The sequence below is a fragment of the Lissotriton vulgaris genome, chromosome 7 (assembly GCF_964263255.1).
Source record: "Lissotriton vulgaris chromosome 7, aLisVul1.2, whole genome shotgun sequence".
Taxonomy (NCBI): domain Eukaryota; kingdom Metazoa; phylum Chordata; class Amphibia; order Caudata; family Salamandridae; genus Lissotriton; species Lissotriton vulgaris.
Window position 1 is genome coordinate 1183020127 of NC_141695.1, and position 17523 is coordinate 1183037649.

A 17523-nucleotide genomic window follows, 5' to 3' on the forward strand; every position below is an offset into this window, starting at 1 on the left:
CTCCACTGTCGGCTCCCTCCACCGCAGCAAAGCATTCTCCCGAAGCGCTGCTGCTCCTCAACTTGCCGCTGTCCTTGGACCTTTGCTGCGTGCCGGATCCTCTCTGTGGATGTTCCCCTAGTGCCTCATCTCATCGGCACCCTCACTGCTGAGAAAGAGTCCTGCGGGGCCGAGCGCACCAGCCAGATGCAGGCCCCAGATCTGGGGGCTCGATTTTTGCGTCTTCCCGGACAGGCGCTCCCGTCTGTGCCGACTGCTCCTTTTGCAGCACACCGCTCCAGCCAGCCGCTTCTGTCACTCTCCTCCTCGCCTGCACCTGGCCGCAGCTCCGGTCTGTGCCTCCCCAGTTGCCAGTTCCGGGGGAGCTACATGCGGCAGGGAGACGGTGCTGGCTATTCCACTTTCTTGGCCGCCATCTCGCCCAGCGCTCGTCAGAGTCCCGCTAGGCGGGGGGGGAAAGGGGTGTCACGGAAGACCGGCGCCGCGGTCTTCGTGCCTTTAAAGGAACGGGCACCAGATACCCTTACGCTGCCAGGTATGATGCCCCCTTACACAGGGGTTATCGCTGTTTTAGGGGCCACAACGGGGGTCCAGGCCAAGGAGCCTCACAACCACACGTCTGCTCAGTTCGCCATCTTAGCTTTGCCCCCTGTATATTCATTTTCAATTTACAACTTCTGATCAGTGGCCTCCCAGTAACAGGGTGACTCAATTTCTCACAGTTTGGTGACATAGCCATCCTACTTACACTCACTAGAGGGCCCACCTCCAACAATTCTGTTATAAAGGCCTCTTCTGATTTTTTTCTTCATCAGTATTTTTGTAATGGGGCATGGCCAAGATGGCCCAGAGTGTGGACGATCTGCTGTAAAGCTCTGCATTGGCCTCAAGCCATTTCCAGCCAAACTGCTTGCTGGAGGCCCGCCAATGCCTCAAATTGATGTGAGGTCCCTCTGCTCCCCCAGGTGCTAGCTGTGGCCTGAGGAAGACTGATTCAGTGGGCACAGCCAATGGAGGCCCTGCCCAGAGGCCTCAAGGTTCTCATGGCACTTCTCACAGCCCAGGAGGAACGTGTGAGTGCCAGCTTCACTGATAAAGTTGCACCATCTCTGTGAGAGGATAGCACGAGGAACACCCCATGGCTGGCCAGCCCGCCCGAGTGCTATAAGTGGTGAGCCGCGGAGGTTATGCCATTGGTGCTATGTGGCCTGGGCATATGTGAAGAAGAGGGTATCTGCCACAGTGAGAGGCCCAGCAGGGCGACCGTGCCCCGGGGGATGTGATTTCATTGGACTGACTTGTGCATCTCTTTGGCCCGACGCTTTGAGTGTGGTCCTACCAGAGTTCCTGCGATTTTCTACAGGAGATGGGGGGCATAGAAAGAAGATCTAGTACCTGCTGATTGTCCTGGGGTCAACTTCAGGGCCTTCACTATACAACTGCACAGTCCCGAGCAGCTGCATGAGGTGAGGGCAGGTGCTACATGGGGGGGTGTTCCACACCGTGGATATTGACACCAGCCGACAGGTGATCCTGCCTGCAGAGCAGGGCCCCCTTGCTTTGGGGGCTTGATTTTTGCTGTTGAACTCCGTTGAGAGGGCCTTAAGGTGGCGACTGCATGAGACATAGGACTCCCACTGGGCCCCAGTTGTGTCCCGTGGTGGCAGGGATGGCCCAGCGAGACAGCGTGGGGCAGCGCACAGAGAAGATTGCAGGTCTGGCTGGCCGCCCCCCTCCTGATACTGTTGTAGTGGATTGGAGGAGTGTGACAACTTGGAACTGCACCGGAGAATAAACAAAACTGTGCCCCACCTGTGAAATACCTGGAGCACTGGGTCTGCTGCGACCATTCTTAGAGGATCCTGGCTCTTCTCACCCATTTACCTGCGACTGGTGCACCACAATACAGTGAGTGGCTCCAGGCGGGACATGGTCCAGCCGGAGCCCCCAAAATCCCCCCCTCTAAATCCATCCAGAAAATGCTGCCACCTCTCTGTACTCCGGCGCCCCCAATTCCCATGTTGGAAACAACCCTAGATAAACACACAGGGTGTAGTGGTGTAGCAAGGGGGGAGCGGGGTTTTGGGAGAGGTTGCTCCTCCCCCCCTCTTACCCGAGTTTGCCACCGGTGTGGCAAAAGCCTTCGGGCGGCAGAGACCGCCATGGGCAGCAAAGTGCGTAGAAACGCACTGGCAAGGTGCTACAAGATATTCATGACTCTAAAGTTGTGATGGAGGCCCAGTTGCAAACAATACAACTCATGACAGTGCCCTGCTTTTTCCATCATGCACAATGCTGCCATTCACCAGTGATCCAGCTGCCAGTCCTTCTGACAGTACAGCACAGTTGGCAAACCCAAATTAAATGTAGCACGTGTGATGCATGAAGCCTGTGAGGGTAGGTCAATTTCAAGGAACAAGAGGAGGGATTTCCTTCAGCAGCCTCAGACTCCAGTTATGGTTCCCTCTGCAGACAAAAGGTCTAAGCACTCCCCTAGACTGCTACCTGTTCTTTCCATCTTCCTGTGAGAGATCATCAGCATCTGTTCAGGTGGAGGAAGGAGAGCTCCTCACTGACAGGTGGTGCCAATCAGCTGGAGCTACAGCATCCCAATATGAGGGGGCGGCAAATTCACAGGGATGCTCACACCTTCCCACATACATGGGTCTATGTCCAGGTCTCGGTCTGTTTATCCTCATTTCTCTCAATCTAATCCTGCAGCAGTGTCTTGTGCTGGGATGCTCACCATAACAAGGTGTATTCTTATTTTTACGCAGCTTCAGTTCCTTCTTAAACATAGTTAACAAACTTCTTTACTATGATTAATGTATAGTGCAGCACACACATATTACATTTTGCTATCATTAGCCATTTTGAGATAAAGAAAATATGATTGAGTTCAAATTTGTCCTTGGCACGTACCTGTATTTTTAAAAAATATATTTAACATGCAACCCTTAAACCAAAACTGGCTTTATAGTTGTAGTTTGCAATATTGGTGCTTTCCTGTCACAGTAGAGCATATCTATTTCAAGAAAGGTTTTTACATTGTGAAGTTATCCTGCTTAGTTCCCTCTGTGACTGCGCCTTCCTTTTGAGTTTGTTATGCACCTCCTTCATTTTGTAACATTCAGATAGAAGTCCCATATACTATTCTTTACCTCAGTGCATGTGTCACACTTGTGGTAGGTTCATGTAAGTTTACTTCTTGATGTCTGTGGGAGCACTTTCTTGTGCTTAACGTGAGATCTCCCATGCACATCTTGTTCCATGGAAGTATTTGTTTATTAGGAGACTGGCCCGTTACGGGTGGACCACGTCAGACCAATGTACAGAGTGGATGAGCTGAATCCTCATTGACTACACTGCGGCCAGTCATGGGGGCTATGCAAGACCAACTGAAAATGCTTCAAGCTGAAGTACGGGAACTGAAGGTGTGAGCAGAGGATGCTGAGGGGTGCTCCAGGCATCACAAAATACACTTTTTGAGATTGCCTAAAAGATCAGAGGGCCCCAAATGGAGCTCTTCTTGTAGGAGTGGCTGACGTCCACAGTCCTGGTGATCTTCATCCCGAAATTCTTCTCCATTGAATGAGCACATAGGATTCTGGGGCAGCCCCCTCAGCCTGAGGCACCACCGCACCCATTATTGGTTCATCTTCTAAATTACAGAGACAGGGACTTCCTCCTGCAAATATTCAGAGCAAAGGGCCCTGGTCCTAGAATGGAAATCCTATAAGGACTTATCCTGACTACACGGCAGAAGTACAAAAGTTCCCAATATCTTCAGAGCTGTCAAGGCTCAGGTAAACAATATGGGATTATCCTATGCATTGCTCTTCCTTGCATGGCTTTGTGTGGTGGAGGGTACCGACTTCTTCTTCTCACCAGAGGAGACCTGGAGACCTGAACATGGTTTTGCTGCAAGGGAGCAGATGTTCCACCTGGGGCAGAGAAGGATGATTTGCTGGGCTGGTCTAGAGGGAAGTCCCGATGCAGCAGGCCTCATTGCTCGTGATTACGCCTTATTTACAGTGCTTAATTTGTGCCGGTGCTTTCCGGTGCTTAGCACCGGCACTTAATTCTCAGGGCCGGGTCTACCCTCCACATGGGTCTTTCCGGTAAATGCCGTAAACATTTTAAATTGGATGACTAATGAGGCGCATTCATGCTGCGGCCTAAGGCTGCTGAACATCGTTTTCTCCGGTTGTAATGTAGTTCTTTCCTCTGTCCTGCTTAAAAAGCTGCGTAGTCTCCGAGGCGAACTGAGCTTTCCGGAACATGCACCTTCCCCCACTCTCTACCTTCCGCCCGCCTCTCCGCTTCCTGCCCCTGACATCACTCAATAGTATCCAAGTTGTAGAGGAACGTGGCGCCGAAATTAAACGGACGTCACTGCAGCAGTCCCAACTGGTGAAGTTAATTGACTTCCTGCTGCCCGCGCTTTCGAAGTTCTGCAAAGGTCCGGCTCCTCCTGACCTCGCCGGGCTCACCGCAGCAGGGAGGCAGGATGAGGTGATAATCGCTCTTATGTATTGGCGCTTTTGTTTTTGAGCAGAGAGTACCTTCAAATAATCACTGCATCAATGCAGGGCAGGCCTGCGCTGCAGCCGGCTTCCTTATTTTATCGGGGGCTGGGACAGCAGATTGAGGAGGTCTGCTCCCAGACTCCTAGGGTCGAGACCCCGGGGAGTTCGAGGCAGTAAATTTATTTGAACAGAGTGTCACTGGGAGCCAAGGAGACGCCGGTATAAATTGCCAACCATGTGCTCACATTAGTTCAAAACGGAGGTCTGGTCACTGGAGCCCTGATTCCACGCAGGTATGTGTAATGAAGGACAGGAATAACTTCATTTATTTTGGGCTTGGCGGGAACAGCCGATATTTAAAAAGTAGTGCCGTGCTTGTGCTAATAGCATTGCTCATCAAACTCTTTCTGTGGCGCATAATTCAGTCTAATTCTTTTAAGTGTTTATTGGCTCTCCAGTCCTTACCCATGCCAGAGTCTCGTCTGTTTTGCTGAATATCCACAAATCCATGCGTTTTCATGCCCTGGTAGAGCTGAGCTTCTGAAAGGGTAGTAGTCTTAAGTATATGTACTCATTTTTTGCCTAGTCCAAAACACTACTTCCAAGAATATCTGCTACATAATTAAATCGCCAAAATATGTTTCAAAACTCTGAAAGGAAACCCACCGTTCCGTCTTTTTAAGTATATGCATTTATGTTTTGCCTATTCCTGAGCACTTACTTCCGAGATTTTTAAGATCATCTTAGAGTTTCTTGTTCTCAAATGGGTGTAATTCGTATAATTATAGGTTTCCCTCCTCTTCATTGCTGGATTTTGCTTGCGAGGAACAGTCACTCATAGTCATTGAAATGTCACTCATATTTACAGTGAAATTATGAAATTGTCACACATAGCAATCTGAAACCTTGGCAGCTTTAATAATGCAGTGGCTCCTGACCTGCTCCTCCTGAATCCTCTCTGCCACGTTCTTCTGAATCGCAGACACACTTTTGAACTCAGAAACCCTGGTCTAATCAAAGACTGTGAGTGTCTCTCTTTGGCTCCAGGGGTCACCTGCCTGCGGGTAGCTATTCTCCTGTAGTTTCTCTCCCTGCGCCAGTGTCATCCTAAACCCAGAAGGCGGTCTCAGGAGATTCCATGCTGCACGTAGGGAGACCGGCCTTCGTGGTGTCTTTCACTTTCAATAAAACGTGAGTTGTGTTTGTGGACTAGAGGCCTGTCGTGTTTGTTTCTGATGTGCAGTGAGGGAAGGGAACGAGGTCTAGTCGTGGGCATAGGGAATGTTCTCAAAGATGGGTGCAGGGGCAGTAATTGAAAGCGCGGGAGAGCCGGTAAATTTGTGCTTTAATTCAATGTGTTTACGCGTTAATGGTTAATCTAGGGAGTCCTCTGTGGTTATTGTGTGTATGAGTAAAAAGACAGGGAGTGTGAAAAACTGGGACTTTGAATTCTAAAGGCGAGAAGAATTCAAAGTGCCATCTATTCACAGTAGGGGAAGTCACTTTAAAGCAGATTGGCTGACATGTAAATATTTGCTTGTGTTTAAATTTCTCTGCACACACGTACATGGTGTCACCTTGTTGTCCGTTGCTTCGCAGCAGAGGACGTTTAAAGCATAATTACCTTGATAAACATCTCCAAGGAGAGCAGCATGAAAAAGAGTCCCCTTTGGAGGGGCAAGTCAATTGTGATGGGTGGTGCGGCCAGGCTCACTTGCAGAATGTGACGAAGGGGCCTTGAGATTTCCAAATCAGCGGTGTAGCTTCTATTGATGCAGCGGGCCAGAGGCACGAAGGGCCACTGCACTTTAATGAAATAATGTATTTTAACATTCGAAAAGCAGCCAGAGGCCCGTTTCCTTCTTTGCACTAGGGCCCACAACACACTGGCTACACTACTCAACTGTATCTCACAATATTTCATTGGTCTTCGATTTTATGGGAGGCCCGCGTAGAGTTGCCATATCTTAACTCCGCCCCATTGCCCTTGCATGTACGGGTGCAGGCTCAATTTGAGGTGGAACAGGATGTTTTTTATTTGATTAATAAAGTGTAATGCTGCCATACTGGGCGGGTGGTGTTTGTGCTGGTTTTCACTTCGTAGTTGTTTCTCTACCATTCTATACTGCCCTGCATTAACTGTGGGAGTCCTATGCTCTCGTTACCAGAGTAAAGCAAGTTTACTGTTGAGGTGCATTAGCAAAGGAGCTGCGTGTCGGTGTCATGTTTTGATGCTGGACACGATTGAAGTGCATTGTGCTTAATGCTTGTCTTCTAAACTATTAAGCACAAGGGTCTCAAGGATTTCTAGGGCCTGTCGGCGCAGCCCAATGGCAAGGTTGCTTAATTTTCCTCATTCCTCTTTCTGCACCTCGCTCCACTTCTGTTCATATTTCTCGCTCTTGCAAGTGCTCTATTCTTCACAGTCCTTTTTCACAATCATCACAACCCCCTTACTTCTACCTATTCTGCCCTCTCTTTCTATTTCTGAGGCCAGCACTGCCCCTTACTCAGTGAAATAAATATTCCTTTACTTGAACTTAATTTCTTATTCTGGAAGGTTAAATACAAACTTGTTTACAGTCCTCTCCCTGTCTCACATTTTTACACGTCTGTTCTGTCTTTGTTTGCCTTACTAATCATTTATGGATAGATGAGACAGGTCTAAAACAGATTTGAATTGTATTATTCCAGTATATTTTTTATTTAAAGTATGTTACAAAAGGGAAAACGCCGGTTTTGGATGATTTGCTCACATTTGCTTTCTTTCTCTCTATTTTTATTAACCTTAAAATTAAAATCCCAACCATGCCTGCAAAATATTGCCCACAACAGCACAACAACTGTGTTTAATAAGTCAGAATACATTTAAAAAAAGCCTGAATTGTATCACTTTTAGGAGTGAGATGGTATGTAGTTGTGTTGGAACTCTCATTGGCAGCGCTGGCATGAGCAATGTGTGGTGCAGGCTGTCGTGATCTCCCGAAAAGGGCCCTGGCATTTATTTTGACAAATTAAGCACTGGGGTGGAGTAAGTGGGTGGAACCATTGGTTAAAGTGGGTGGAGCCAAGGGAAGTGGGTTTGAGCACCTGCACTTCATATTTTACAAATTAAGCACTGCTTATTTATGAGCAGGCAGTTAGTAAACATGCACAAATGTCTGTTGTTAACATCACAGTAACAGACGAACCCCGTGTTGGCAAGGAATAAAGAGAGAAGCAGTATTGCAAATGATTGTTTGGATGTTCTAATAAAGGACAGTTGATACCACAGCCTCAACATCAGAAGCGATTTATTGAGTGCTCGGAGAACTTATTTTTCTATTGCGGATAAGCCTTTTTTCCAATTGAGGAAGATCGGATGGCTCTCCCTCCTCCTGAGCACCAAAAGACACATGGACAGTAGTTTATTGGACTCTATTCAAGAATAACCTTGTACTGATTGTGTTGTGTGCACCAAACTGACTCAGCCCCCACCTGTTTTTCTATTGGTAGTGGAGGTCTCACTGAATGATGTGAACAGATACTGCTTCCTAACCTGGGGATCTCGACTTGGCGGTCATGGAAAACCATACCACTAGCACACCGGAGAGGTCACCTTGGAGGGTGATGTCGGACCAGTGGCGATGGTGAGGTGGTGAGAGTTGGTGAGTGCTGGGGGCTGATACAGTCTGAACTTGTACTGGATAAACAGGGTTTGGTGGGCCCCGATTGTTCCAGTGAGTAAGGAGTATAACTCACTGGAACACTGACTCAGACTTTGAGTCCTTCGAGGCCAGTATGTGAACTCTGAATACTTAGGTGCTCTTCTTGGCCCTCCTTCCTATAGACTTCCGTAAGGACAGTGTGAGCACTGTGGAAAGATTTTATAGACTAACACTGTGTATGGGATGTGATGGCATGATGCATGTTAGAATTTACATTAGGGTTATGGGAGTTGTGGTTTTGTTACAGTTACAGGTTTCTGTTCCATTGGAGTGGTGTGCCACTGGGGAGGTGTGGGTAGTTGGGGAGGCCTGGGGGGATGGATAACTCAAGAGATAAGTTGGCGATAATATTGCTCCAACCTATTAACACACTAACCTGGAATATCAGGAGAATGGCGACACCGGTAAGGCGATACCAAGTGTATGCGTATCTTAGGTGCAGGCATATACATATTGCATGCATTCAAGAGACACATCTCATGAGCGAGGAACTGGAAAAGGTGGCTAGGTGATAGAGTGATCAGGTCCCTGGGACAGGGTACTTGGCTTACACGAGGGCGCCTTCATCTGGATAGCCCCAGGAGTACTCTTTGTACATGGCAGAGCGCTTATAGACCCAGAGGGTACAATGTATTATTAGAGGTCATGTTAAAGGGGTGTCCTTTGCTGGAGGTATCGCTCTACACTCCCAGTACCCTCCAGGGGAACTTTTTTGATACTCTGTCCCCAGCTATGCTCATGAATCACCAAGCTGCAGGGATCTGGGGGGTGACTTTAACTGCGTTCATTATACGGAGTGGGGTTGCTCTCTACCTCCCTCCCGGGAATGCAGGGGCCCCTCACAATGAGACATCTTCGCCTCTGGGTGGAGACAATACGGCTACATGACTTATGGTGGTTGGGACACTTTAGGACGAGGAAGGACTCGTACTACACCCAGGTCATCAGATACACACTAGATTAGACTATGTTTTTGGTAATATAAGGTTTGAGGCAGGTGAGCTGTAGATCACATGCTTTGCATACTCCTGCCATCTAGTTTGGGTCTGGATGTTTGCAAGTTGTTTTTCTTCAAAGAAGTCTTTCCAGTCACAATGTAAGGTGACTTCTCCTTTCGATGATAGTGCGCATGGGCATTGACTCCATTGTTAGATTGTTTTTTTCCACCATTGGGTTCGGACGTTGCTGCGCTCCAGTTCGAAATCGTTATTCGGGTTCCCCTCAGTGCACAATCCACTATACCCGCATTGGTAATTTTTTGTATGTGTATCCCACTTCTCTGCATATCGTATCAGACAAAGAAAATTTCAATTTTGATCGGAAGACTCATGGAAGGCCAGGTGGGCCTAACCGCGTCGGTCCACCTAGCAGTGAATGGAATTGACTCAATTCAAATTCTGTCCTCTGTGCCACGCAAAACAGCCGTGCAAAGTATGCAACTTGTTCTTATCTCCAGAGCACAACAAACAAGACTGCAACGCGGGCAGATCATTTTGATCCAAGAAAACTCTGGGCGATCATCTGGTTCGACATCATGAAATGCAAAGCAAGAACGTCGAATACACGCAGGACATCTTCGGTGCAGGATTAGAGCAAGAAGAATTCAATGCACAAAGGGCCAAAGAGGAACAGGAAGAGCAGCCTTTATCTGTTCATGAATTGGACTCGGAGATGGAAGTGGACATATCGCAGGGTTAAGGTCTAGTGAGTACCGAATACCCCTTGCCCCGAAATCCAACTCTAAGCAAAAAGGCGTCAGTACCAACTCCACCTCCGGGCCAAGGTTGGCACCGAGACAATGTTTCTGATGTCCCGCTTCCTGACTCGGCACCAAACACATTGTCAAGCCTTCCGGCTCAGAATCGGGTTGGCCAAAGTCCGTCACAGAGCTGAAACCTTCGAGCTCAAAGCCGAAGACTGCTTTGGAGCTGAAACCCCCAACACCTAAATTAAAAACAGCCCTGGAGTCGAAACCTACCCCACCAAAAGTTTATTCCATCCCGGCGCCGAGGTCGTTGGTGCCAAAACTGAAAACTGAAAAATGCTCCATCGAAGCCGCAGGATCTGACTTTCGACTTCCCAAATCAGATCCTAAACAAAAGGAACTTTACATTAATCCTGAAACAGGACATCTTCTCACCAAACTGCCTCACAAACGCAAACCTGAGTCAGATGACATACAATATAAGATTCCTTTAAAAAAGAAGAATGTCAGTACTAACTTCTCGTCCTCCTCTTTCACCACATTCCCCTACACCTTCACACCTTCTCCAGCAATAGAACCATCAATTAACACACCACAGAACTCTCCACCCTCACAGCCTGATGATGATGGAGATATGCAATTACCTGTAGATCCTTGGAAGGACAACACTATTGATCCACCTACAGATAATGACCCAGACCTTAACCCTGAAAAGCCTTTCCCTCCTGACAACAACGTAGGTTATTTAGAGTTGCTAGCTAGTGCTGCACAATATATGGGGTTTAACTACACAAAGAATTCCTAGATGAAGATTTCTTGTTCGAAACTTTGAGTAGTACACACAGATCTAGTCAGATTCTCCCTATGCTCAAAGGCATGATGAGAGATGATATCTTCAAAGACCCTGTTCGTGCTCGCATTCTGACTCCCAGAAAAGATCAAAAGTATAAGCCTGCTCCATCTGATCCAGTCTTCATTTAGGGGTAGATACCCCTAGACGCACTTGTTGTCTTTAACGCCCGAAAAAAGGGTTGATTCACAAATCTCTGGAATGCCCTACCTCCAGACAAGGAGTCAAAATTAATAGATGCGTCTGTCAAATGAATAGCTGCCCAGGCGGCGAATCATTGGCACATTGCAGGCCCGAGGCCCTCTTAGCCAGGTATGATAGAGTGCACTGGGACGAAATGGAGCAATTGCTCCAATATCTCCCTGATTAGCACAAAGCTAAAGCACAAGATTTCATACAAGAAGAAAAGCTCATCTCCAATTCCTCTATTAGATGTGCCTTAGATGCTGCTGATACAGCAGCTAGAGAAAATAACACAAGTATGTTACTCAGGAGACACGCCTGGTTAAGGATATCCGGTTTTAAACCTGAAGTCCAGCAATTCATCTTAAACACTCTGTTTGATGAAGAGCATCTTTTCGGGCCTGACGTTAATCAGGCATTAGAGAAAATGAAAAAAGACAATCAGGGAGCTAAATCTATGGGAGCTCTACAGCCTCCTTCAAACCAGGGGTCCTTTGTCACTCCTTTTATCGTGGGGGGCATAAGACCACATCCTCAGACACCACTGCTTCCTACTATAAAGGCAACAATCAACCTTCCTCCACAAGATGTTCCCTTAGAGGAGGATACAAAGGAAACAATGGCAAGGGTAGAAGAAAGGGTTCCACACCCGTAACTCCCCTTCCTCTAAGAAGTAGTGACTTACCTACCTTTCCCCCAATCATTTAACACCTGTCTGGGGACGTCTTGTGCAATTGCTCCCTATTTGGCAGTCTATAACAACAGACAACATGGTTGTTGCCTGGCGCTTACCACCAATCCTCCAAACATTCCACCTTGTTCTCACAAACTGTCACCAGAACATTAGCACCTGCTCAAACAGGAAGCCCATGCTCTCTTCTAAAAGGAGCCATAGAGCCATTACTAACCCTGGGCATAGTTCGCGTAGTTGCGCTTCGCGAACTGCACAGTGCCGGATACTTGTCCGCACTGTGCAATCATTGAAAACGGCATCTCGCACAGTGCGAGCTGTAGTTTTCTGCCGCTCGAGTAGATTTTTACTCAAGCTGCAGCTTTCTCAACGCAGACTAGTAGTTTCTCATTGCGAGCGGTCGCGAGCATACTTGACCACTCGCAATGAGCAACCTGCCCTCCCCGCGTTGAGAATCTCACCAGGAGGTTTATTTTCCTAGTTCGCGTTCGCCAACTTGATGTTGCTGATCGCGAACGAGGAAAAAGTCTCGCCAGGATGTCATTTTGCTCGCTCACGGTCGCCAACTTGATGTTGAGGACCGCGAGCAAGCAAAAAATGCCAACTACACTACGCTACGCTGTTTTGCACTGTGCTACGTGCAATTTGCGTAGCACGAAGTAGCACAAACTACGCAAACTTCGCGAGCATAGCGTAGTTGGCCGCCCAGAGTTAGCTAGTACCATTAAAATATCTAGGGTCAGGCATTTACTCCCTGTATTTTCTCATTCCCAAAAAGGACGACTTGTAAAGACATATTCTGGACCTCAGTGAACTGAACCACTACATACTGTCAGAACATTTCCACATGGTGACACTTCCACAAGTGCTCCCACTTTTACAACAAGACGACTTTATGTCTACTCTAGACTTAAAGGATGCATATATCTCCGATTTGTGATATATCAACATTACCAATTCAAAGTACTACTGTTTGGAGTCACCACTGCTCCCAGAGTATTTACCAAGTGCCTAGCAGTAGTCGCACCTCATATGAGAAGACAGCACTTCCACATCTTTCCCTATCTGGACAACTGGCTCATCAAAGCCAGCACTTACCAGAAGTGTCTCCAACACACTCAAGCCACAATTTACCAACTACATCAACTAGGATTTTCAGTGAATCCTTTGAAGTCCCATCTGCAGCCTTCAAACACACAGCCTTATCTGGGAGCCACCATAGACACTCAAAAAGCTCTAGCCTCTCCCAGTGCAGCCAGAATTCACAGTATTCAGTCTCTTCTCACTCAGTTTCAAACCAGCCACTCATTACTAGCCAGAGTCTTCATGCAACTGCTAAGAATGATGGTGTCTTTCGTCATAACCATACCCCATGCAAGGCTTCACATGTGTCCCATTCAAGAATGCTTAGCAAGTCAGTGGAACCAGTTTCAGGGTTGATTAACCAATCTAGTGTTGGTAGACGGCTGCACCCATCACTCTCTGCAGTGGTGGAACCCACAATATGTACCCAAAGGGCAGGCCTTCATCGACTCTGTTCCACAGGCACTGCTAAGAGCAGATACATCTCTCACTTGTTGGGGTGCTCACTTACTGGATCACCCAATCTAAGGATTTTGGAGTCTAAAGCACAAAAATCTCCACATAAATCACCTAGAGCTACTAGTATTCTTTATAGCGCTCAAAGCTTTTCAGACTCACCTCATAGACAAATCAGTCCTAGTCCACACAGACAACATGACAGCAATGTACTATATACAAAAACAGGGGGGACACACTCTCCAACTGTCACGCCTAGCACAAGCCATTTGGAAATGGGCTATACACCACAAGATCTATCTCCTGGCAGAACACCTTGCAGGAGTAAACAATCAGATTGCAGACCGTCTCAGCAGACAGAAGCAGCAAATCCACGAGTGTGAACTTCATCCTCAGGTTTTCCTCCCCAACTTTCAGGAATAATAGACCTGTTCACCACAGCAAAAAAGCAAAAAGCCCAAGCTTTACCACTAGGTTCTCACACCCGCTCTCCAAAGGCAATGCTCTATTGATAAACTGCACATACAACAGTTGATGGACAGAATGCAGAACAATGTCATACATTCACCCCAGTACAGAGATCTGGGCCTAAATCCATCGTTTTTTTGCACTCCACACCACTCCAGTTCAGACATGGCCATATGCAAATCAGCCTAGACCCTGTGCCTCATGGGAACAGTCCAGCCCGAACTGCCAATCAAGCATCCTAGGACCGGTTTCTGGATATCAGACGTCTTCAGCCAGGATAGCTTGACTCCAGTTATGTAGGTAACAAGGACCCCCTGTAAGTAATCTAGAGCTCTTAGGACAGGGTATAACAACAATTGGGAACAAAAGTCCTAGGCAATTCAGATAATAAACATTACATCAACATTTTTTCATTGAGAGAAGACAACTGATAGTAAAGGACTCAGTGTGAGGCAAACGAGTTTGTTAAAATGTCCAAAATTTCATTTTATTCATAGATGTGATAAAAAAGCGAAAAATGCTTGTTGATAATAAATTAGGATGTTACATCTGTTACACAGTTAGTATTATACATACATGATTGAAAATAATGATACACAGAACAGTATAATATCAATAGTGAAAAGATACAAAAATATGATACTGGAAATGTTAAAACAAAGACTAATGCAACAGTGGCTGTAAGATGTCAACTCTCGACGCGCGTTTCAGCACCATGGGTGCCTTCATCAGGAGTGCCACAAGACATGTATCATTGCAAAGATGGGGTGTAGTCCATGCGTTTGAAGGTACAAGGAGAGTATAGACACAGGATACCAGGTACTGCTCGAAGGCAGAGGTATTCACAGTAGGAAATTGGTAACGTAGACCACATGCAGGGACCTATAATGGTGGTCAAAAATGTGGGTCTTCTGATGTGAAGGGCTCCACTGGAGGCCGAAAAAGATCTCCTACTGCACCAAATTAATGAGGTGTAGTATCATTCATTTTCTGGTTGATGCGGACAAGCAGGGAACTGTGTGAAGATCCAGGGTTATTCTATAGTTTCTGCCAATATTACTAGGGATTTATCCACATTGCCTAAAACAACATAAATTATATTGAAGCAGAATCGGGGGAGGCAGTCAGGTGGAGCATCTGAAAGTCTGGAGGACAGTGAGATGAATCCCACGTGTACGGAGTTGTGCTGTTGCAGATCGTGGCGGTCTCTGTGCTTCCCTCATGGAGAAAAATGCAGAACATTGTCATACATTCACCCCAGTACAGAGATCTGGGCCTAAATCCATCTGTTTGTTTTGCACTCCACCCCAGTTCAGACATGGCAATATGCAAATCAGCTCAGACCCTGTGCCTTATGGGAACAGTTTGGCACGAACTTCCAAGCCATGTATTCCCTGGACCGGAATCAAGCATCCTAGGACCGGTTTCTGGCTATCAGCCGTCTTCAGCCAGGATAGCTGGACTCCAGTGGCGTGGAGAGGACGGGACTCACGTCTGAGCATACCCGTCCCACTCGGGGTGACAAATGCAAAAAGAACAGTTGATGGACAGAAGGCAGAACAGTGTCATACATTCACCCCAGTACAGAGATCTGGGCCTAAATCCATCGTTTTTTTGCACTCCACACCACCCCAGTTCAGACATGGCTATATGCAAATAAGCCTAGACCCTGTGCCTCATGGGAACAGTCCAGCCCGAACTGCCAAGCCATGTCTTCCCTGGACCAGAATCAAGCATCCTAGGACCGGTTTCTGGCTATCAGCCGTCTTCAGCCAGGATAGCTTGACTCCAGTGGCGTGGAGAGCACGGGACTCACGTCTGAGCATACCCGTCCCACTCGAGGTGACAAATGCAAAAACAACAGTTGATGGACAGAATGCAGAACAATGTCATACATTCACCCCAGTACAGAGATCTGGGCCTAAATCCATCGTTTTTTTGCACTCCACACCACCCCAGTTCAGACATGGCCATATGCAAATCAGCCTAGACCCTGTGCCTCATGGTAACAGTCCAGCCCGAACTGCCAAGCCATGTCTTCCTTGGACCGGAATCAAGCATCCTAGGACCGGTTTCTGGCTATCAGCCGTCTTCAGCCAGGATAGCTGGACTTCAGTGGCGTGGAGAGGACGGGACTCACGTCTGAGCATACCCGTCACACTCGGGTTGACAAATGCAAAAAGAACAGTTGATGGACAGAATGCAGAACAATGTCATACATTCACCCTAGTACAGGGATCTGGGCCTAAATCCATCGTTTTTTTGCACTCCACACCACCCCAGTTCAGACATGGCCATATGCAAATCAGCCTAGACCCTGTGCCTCATGGGAACAGTCCAGCCCGAACTGCCAAGTCATGTCTTCCCTGGACCAGAATCAAGCATCCTAGGACCGGTTTCTGGCTATCAGCCGTCTTCAGCCAGGATAGCTTGAATCCAGTGGCGTAGAGAGCACGGGACTCACAACTGAGCATACCCGTCCCACTCGAGGTGACAAATGCAAAAACAACAGTTGATGGACAGAATGCAGAACAATGTCATACATTCACCCCAGTACAGAGATCTGGGCCTAAATCCATCGTTTTTTTGCATTACACACCACCCCAGTTCAGACATGGCCATATGCAAATCAGCCTAGACCATTTGCCTCATGGGAACAGTCCAGCCCGAACTGCCAAGCCATGTCTTCCCTGGATAGGAATCAAGCATCCTAGAACCGGTTTCTGACTACCAGCCGTCTTCGGCCAGGATAGCTTGACTCCAGTGGCTTGGAGAGCACAAAACTCACGTCTGAGCATACCCGTCCCACTCGGGGTGACAAATGCAAAAACAACAGTTGATGGACAGAATGCAGAACAATGCCATACATTCACCCCAGTACAGAGATCTAGGCGTAAGTCCATCGTTTTTTTGCACTCCACACCACCCCAGTTCAGACATGGCCATATGGGATATTTACCTATGCTTTTCCGCCTCTCCCACTCATTCAACTGGTAGTTCGGAAGCTCAGGCAAACATCTGTCACACTAATTCTCATAGCACCCACATGGGCTCGTTAACCCTCGTTCACCACCTGCTGGAGCTATCAATAGTTCCACACCAAAAGCTGCATCTCACCTCTAGTTTCCTCATTCAAAGTGATGGAGAAATCAGGCATCCACATCCCAAAGAACTGAACTAGGCGATCTGGCTCCTGAAGTAATAGAGTTTGGTTATTTACACCTACCCCCAGACTGAATGAATATCCTAAAAGAGGCTTTAAAGCCTAATACTAGGGCATGTTATGCAGCAAAATTAAAGTGATTTATTATCTAATGTAACAATAACAATATCCATACTCTTGATGCTTCTGCATAGAACATCATCTGTTACCTGTTACATCTACAGCAATCTGCACTAGCCCACACATCCATTTGCTTACATCTAGCAGCAGTAGCTGCATACTTACAAAACAGACAACACTTATCTCTATTCAGAGTACCAGTGATTAAAGCTTTTCTAGAAGGATTCAAAAGAGTGATACCACCAAGGGTCCCACCTGCATTAGTGTGGAACCTAAACATAGCACTTACAAGGGTAATGGGTCCACCATTTGAACCAATGCATAGGTGCCAATTACAATTCCTCTCATGGAAAGTTGCTTTTATCATAGCAATACCTTCACTTAGAAGAATTGGTGAACTCCAGGCATTAACTGTACAAGAGCTCTTCTTTCAGCTACACAGACACAAATAGATTTTTCACGCCAATCCTAAATTTCTCCCTAAAGTAGTTTCTGCCTTTCATATCAATCAATCCGTTGAGTTACCTGTGTTCTTTCCATAACCTGATTCTGTAGCAGAACGAGCTCT